Raw genomic sequence first — 6,979 nt, forward strand, 5'->3', positions numbered from 1 at the left:
AGGCTGTTAAAATTCATTGGCCAACAACCAACTTCCCATCTTTGGTATCAAACATACTCATGTAGTTGGGAGTTTGTCTACTAACTTACCAGTTTAAATAAATCATTTATTCATGTTGTTTACACTTCCAAACTACAAGCTTTATTTTTTTTAAATACAACCACACCTTGATGACTGCACCCGTAAATTACCTAATTGTAATTTGAAATGTTTTCTATTACACCGTGATATTTTCAGGCATTAAAAATTTCTAATCATGTTACTACTACGTGACACGAATTTTTAAAATTCCAGGCACTACGTATGTTATCAATTTATTATTTTTCGCTATTTTTTTTATCCGGACACAGTAAAATGCCTTTAGTATCGACTAGAGTATCGACTGGCGACAGATGTTTATCCCTCGCCAGTCAAAATTATGCTAGCATGTTTGAACTGGATATACACAGACTAATACCGGAACGCGATATACTTTCGTGGGCCACTATGGCATGTTAAACACTTTGTGTACAATGGTCGCTATCCGGGCGTATACAAAATATACATAGCATCAAATAATAATAATTATATATGTGACCTCTCTGGTGAGAGTAACCGCAAAACGCATTCAGCGTCAAATTAAATTAACATCAATCAAAATGTAAAAGTATTTTCATTACAACACAATAATGAGTTTATGTTTGTCGTATGTCTGTTGCAAATTTATTATAACGAACGTGTTGACATTGAGACTTTGATAAACGAGAGTATAATTATTACGACTGAAGAGTGTAACGTGGCCGTGCTGGTCTGAACTGCAAGAACTCTTCCTACTATTTCTTATAAAGTTGAATGTTTCATAGTTGCTTCGCCATAATTTATGAATGAGACAGTAAACCAAGACTTTGTTTCTTCGTCAACTTATAAACAGCAAGTTTCTTTTGAAAGGCAAGTTTGCATTGGCTGCTATATTCACTTCCAAAGGTTTTTAAAGTTTTATGATGCTGTACGGTCAATTTTACAAACTGAGTTAATCATTATTACCAAACATTGTTTTATTTGATTTGAACCATTTATAGTTAAGTGATAGTATTGGAAATGTTAACCTGTAATTTACAAGTGACATGTGAGCTCCGACAATAATTTTCTTCAGCGATGATAACGATTATAAATATTATTGGTAAGCTTCTTGCTACCCTGGAAACGGCATTGATAAATAAGTGCAAATTGGGGTTATCAAAAGGAGAGAACGTAATTCTCTTGGGCAAAATTTAAAAATTTTGCAGCCTAGGTGACTTCGATGTCCAAAATTCTGTACTCTAAAAAACATTTGTTTTAATTTATTTAATATTGAAAGATGACACTATTTTGTTCCATTATCCATATCATTTGAATGCCCATAGGGCATGAACAAATCAAACGAATAAAGTCGCATATTTATTTATTTAAAAAAATATAAGCATATACAAAATTAAACAAACGAAATGAAAAGTAAAGTTTCACATATTCAAACTTGCTTACTAAAATTAAAAACAAATTGTTTTAGAATCATTTTCTATCTTATAATAATACATACACAGATAATATAACCCAAAAACCGCCAAATTGTATGTCCTAGTTGTGTCAAGATAAATTGTATCTCGTAAAATCAATTTCAGTGAGACACCAGACCACGTCTTTGTAATCCAATTTGTAACCTATAAGCAATGTTATTGGAATATAGGGTTCAGAGGAAAACACATAGCGGAAACGAAAAACCCACCAAATGAAATGGTTGTAACTACACATTATTATACTATAGATATATAGTATACGATATACTATATAACTATCAAAAATGTAGGTTTATTATAACTGTGACAATCTTAAAACTTTCATTCCGACCAGGATAATACATCCAATAATAATAAATTACAATCCTTAAAATAGTGTCATTAAATTTTACTGCCAAAACTAGCTTAACGAATTGGTTACCTAGAAGCGTATTCGTTTAAGTATTAGATAAAAATCAACAATTACTGCATGCGATACACAACAGAAATAAGACGAAAAACAAATAAATTGCTCATTTATTTATTTACAAAGTTACAAAGTTAACAGTGGACGGCAAAGTTCGAAACTCCGGCTAAATATTTTCATTCCTGTTAATCGTTGTGTTCAGAAGATATACCAGAAGCTCGTCAAAGGTTTACAAGACCACGATTTGCTTGTTAGTGCTATAGTCATAAGTTTTTACGCACACACTCTGCTAAATTTAATACCCGAAGGGGAGTGCAGAGGCGCTACTAGTGTATCCACTTTCCGCCGTGTGTTTTACGTCAGGTCAGCCATGGCAGTAGCCATATCGAACACTTATTTCAAAGGAGCTATGACTAAGACGAAAAAAACATATTATTCTCAACTGCATTTGCAACAGGAATATTTGCAGACTACTCTAAGAAAGACTTTAATCGATACCAAAAAAAACTTACTTGAAAGCTGTTTATTTCCAAATTATTAAATTTTGAAATTAATAAATTATCACGAAAGTGTGAATGAATCATCATCACCTCTAATGTACACTCCCGCGTCCCGAAAAAAACATTCTCATGCTATACTATTTTTTTGTATTCTTGTTACTGATGCACACATGGTGCAAGTTTCTCATTGAAATTTAACAAATTTTATGTTAAGTCCAGTTATTGATCCCATTCTGCATACAGAGCATATTCGTCTTTTTGTAATTACGGACGTTCTAAATGAATAGCAGCTTTGATAGTCGTATAAGTAAAATAAAAGAGCAACACTTTCCAGTTCATACAAATCACCTAGGTGTAATGAATCGTTATAGCAAAGGATAAAGCATGAAGTTCAGGCGCATTTTCAAAGTGAAACATACGTGAAGTGTGATACCGTTGCCGGGAAATATTGAACTATGTCACTTATCAGAAATTATTAGAACACGGGAATATATGAAGTTTAATGTCCTTTGAACGTTGAAATATTGTTGTGAGCAATACAGGGGCGAGGAGGGGTTATCGCGCTATCTCTTTCTGACGAACGCATCCTATGGCCGATAACATGAGAAAACATCACAGGTCTTCAACAAATAATAAAAAAAATAACTTATTTCTTATCACGTGGATTATGAAAAATCTTTTGCGTTATATTTTAGATTACATACATTTTTCGCACAATATGTTCTTAAGAAAAAAAATACTTTGTTAAAACAGACCCTTTTGTTTATCAGCTTTCACAATGTTTTAATTCTGAAAAGGCTCGATCATACTGCAACACTTAAAGATGGAACAAGGGAATGTACTCAAGGATTATAAACGCATTACACGCCCGAGGAGAAAACTAATTTGCTCGGTGATGTCTTCGCGGCTACCTCAGAGGTCGTCGGCTGAAACGCACAAACGCCCGCAATACAAGGTTGCGGTTTTACAATGGCCTGAAAACCATATAGTGATGTACCTGTAAAGTTATAGATGCTTCCGTAAACCTTAGGTTTCGGTTATATACCAGTCCCTTTTAAATCGGAACGCATTTCATCTTACTAAAGTTAGCACAACTAACAAGCTAGACTCGCCATAAGTAGCCATTTATTGAGCGAGTAAGTAATCAAAAATGATTTTACGTAAAACTTGAGTAAAGGCAACGTACTTAAATTCCATTCTATCAGCAGATAATCCTTCGATGGCACATTACATAATCTCTGGGATAATGCCTGGAAACTTCAGACTTGGTCACTTAACGGATAGGCGAAGATCGAAAAGAGCAAGCCCCTTCAAGCATCACACATCACGTTCGACAAGTTTATAATAGATTCGGGGGCATGGCGGACGCAGCTGACGTAACAGGCCATTAGTCCGCGACAGTAGAAAACCTCAAGGGTCACGAGTTCAGACGACACATGGTGAGAATAGTCCGGGTGCGGCGGAAACTTTCACCGCATTCCATCCCGCACATTTATCTCTTAACAGCAAAACTGTTTTGGTTATCCTTTCGCTAATGGGTAGCCACGTGTTTGGATGTATTATTGGTTTCACTTTCGATTCGTTTTAGTAAGAAAGTCAATCGGAGATCTTTTTCTTCTTTGAGTATCTAGTGCATATTGTTGAAGAATGTTAGATAATTGTTTCTATTTTTTTATTTAGCGATGTAATGCAATAGGATTTATAAGACAAATATGTTTTTAGAAAATAAGCCGGCAACGTTTAAAAGATTACCTGACGTTAAGTGGTACAACACCTCCCGTAAAAACCCATAATACTAGACGCATTATAAGGCATCCTTGCCCTTAATCAAAAGTTGTGGAGATTAGGGAATGTAAACATATTGGACTTAGTGAAAAATCTTTGCTGCTTGATAGTATATTTTTGTAGTTACTTAATCTTAAAGATACAATAAAATAAACGCATTGTAGAGAAAATGAATGAACTCATTATAAATAGTGAGGAATGTATAATATTCGAATATTTAAATAAAAATAGTCACAAATAACGCCTGGACAAGCACGAGCATTTAAACCAGTAAAAAAATATTCACGCTCTTTTTGACCGTTGTTATTCGCGATGTGCACCGATTGTCCGTTTCCTGTAACAAATTCAATAATGTCGTAGACCACATGTAGTGGGCATAAAGCTGCATATTTGTGCACAAAATTCAGAATTATTTCAGATTTTATTGAACTATGTTTTAAATGCAGCTTAACTCATTTGTATGTTTATTTCCGAGATTTTGAGGTATTATGTTAGCATATGTGCCTGTTACGAAAATAAAGTTAAGTTATTATTTATTATAGTAGTCGTTTACACGCTAGCGGGTTCACGGAGAAGGTCGCCGAATAAGAAACTGTGTTGAAAAAAAGTCAGCGAAGAAAACGACGTGTAATCGAAAGTCCTGACTAAACATTTTTTGTCTAAGGTTATGGTAAAGTAACCACACTACCCGCGAGGGTAAGCGGTGGAATCTAGATAGACTGTCGACTGACAGTAGATAGCTATTACTCGGCAGTCGACACAGTTATGCTGGCCTAATTGAACTGGATATACACAGGCTGATCCTGAAACGCGACACACTTACGTGGGCGATTGTGGCGGATTGTAACACATTGAATATGATGGTGGCTACCCGGGAATATAGATACAAAGTTCTATAATAATAATAATATCCTAGCACCAAAAATGTAATTTTAATGTGAACTCTAAATTATTTAATTAAATAAATATTACAATAAACTTAAGCACAAGTTTGGGCGATCCCATCAAGCCGATTAAAACAACTTTCAAATCAAATTATGTTTACAAATCTGATGAAAATATTGTAAAATTTTATCGTATTGACGGTTAGTTTGTTAAAGGTAAACGTTTTAAAGGAAGCACTCTTGGCATAAGTTTCTAGTATAGTTACACTTTAGACGAGCCTTTGAAATAGAACTCAACTGTATCGAAAAGAGCATCCATTATAAAGTTAGACATTATAGAGCAATAACTGCTACTATTATCATAGTCGTTCTGCCAGTCTTCTTTATTACCTGTTTAGAATTTAAGTGCTGTCGACAATTATAATTAACGCGCAAAGTGCCTGTTTATCTGAGATTTTCTATCTTCGAAATATGTATTTAAAATTATTGTCATGGTCGGACGGTAGTTTTTATTGTAATCCATTTAATTTAGATTCGTAAACAATATGGCACTGCAGTTGTAATCAATATTTATATTGCAATTCTTTATTCGTTTAGATAATGTAAATAGTGAAATGCGTACATCGGATGATGCTTTCTAAAAAACATCGTTGCTATTCCGTTCCTGAATAAAATATTGCGTATTACAAACTTACTATAGAAAATATCGAACTAAGTACCTAAGGACGTGTAGCGATATAAAAGCCGGGAACACCCTCGTTTACGTTATGTTTTCATTAGTTATATATTGGTATATAAGTGCGTCGCGAATATCGTGAGCCGCCCACTCACGCAGAGCAAAAGTGTTTTTATTTTTTGCCTCTTCGGGCCACGCTTTATCCCTTTTTCGTTTCGCTTGTTTTATATGGAGCGTTTAATTCGATAAAATTCGCGACGACTCAAATTGGTTTAGGAAAACCGAAATAGTAAACCCAACATATAAATGCCAGCGGCGTTATCGTTATATAATTCGTTTCTCGTTGTGTTTACTAAACGTTTTTATAAATAAGATACCATCTGGTCAACTGGATTTTTTTAATCTGGCACAAAAGTTTGACAATACAATTAATCAAACCTGTTAAGCCCCATCAAGAATAATGTTAAGCAACGCAAGAAGTTATATTGTCATTAGATTTTTTGCCAGTGTTAATTATGTCGAACTTTCAACTATATTCGTACAACATAATTTCTGAATTTATATATATTTATCCATCAATGTCACCTTATTACTTAAATTCAATTCAATATTTTTAAGGTTTAATGAATAGGCGCTCAAAACGAATTATGTTCAAATGTACAAGAATCAAAATGAAAGAATAATAATATTATATCCACGTCCTTATAGGGTTATATAGACTAGTGAGCTAATGCTTACATCTATTACGCCTCTTGCACATTCATAGTTCTTCTCAAATATTTTCGTCGGTTAATCCGCCAGTGTTCTACGAACATGTCGAAATTTAGAATGAAAACCCTAATCGTCGGCATAAAAGAGACACTATATTTCAGAAACAGGCGATGGACACAGTCATACAGAGACCGGTTCACCGGGCGGCCCCCGATCTCTCGCGCATGATCATAAGGTCTTTCCAATCCTACGATCTCACTCTATTTCTTGAGTCCCTTAATGGGACTTATAAGAAGAAATCAAAGGTTTTTAATCCATGCCATGTTTATTTTTTTTGACAAATAATACAAATCAAAGATCATAAAATCGGTCTACGTGTTCTTGATTAGGTACTAATAATTTAAATGGTGTGACTAATCCGACTTTGTTGTATATAATACCTATAATAAAATATTATATTATAAACATGGACCTAAATAGCATTC

The sequence above is a fragment of the Manduca sexta genome, chromosome 27 (genome assembly GCF_014839805.1).
Source record: "Manduca sexta isolate Smith_Timp_Sample1 chromosome 27, JHU_Msex_v1.0, whole genome shotgun sequence".
Lineage (NCBI taxonomy): Eukaryota > Metazoa > Arthropoda > Insecta > Lepidoptera > Sphingidae > Manduca > Manduca sexta.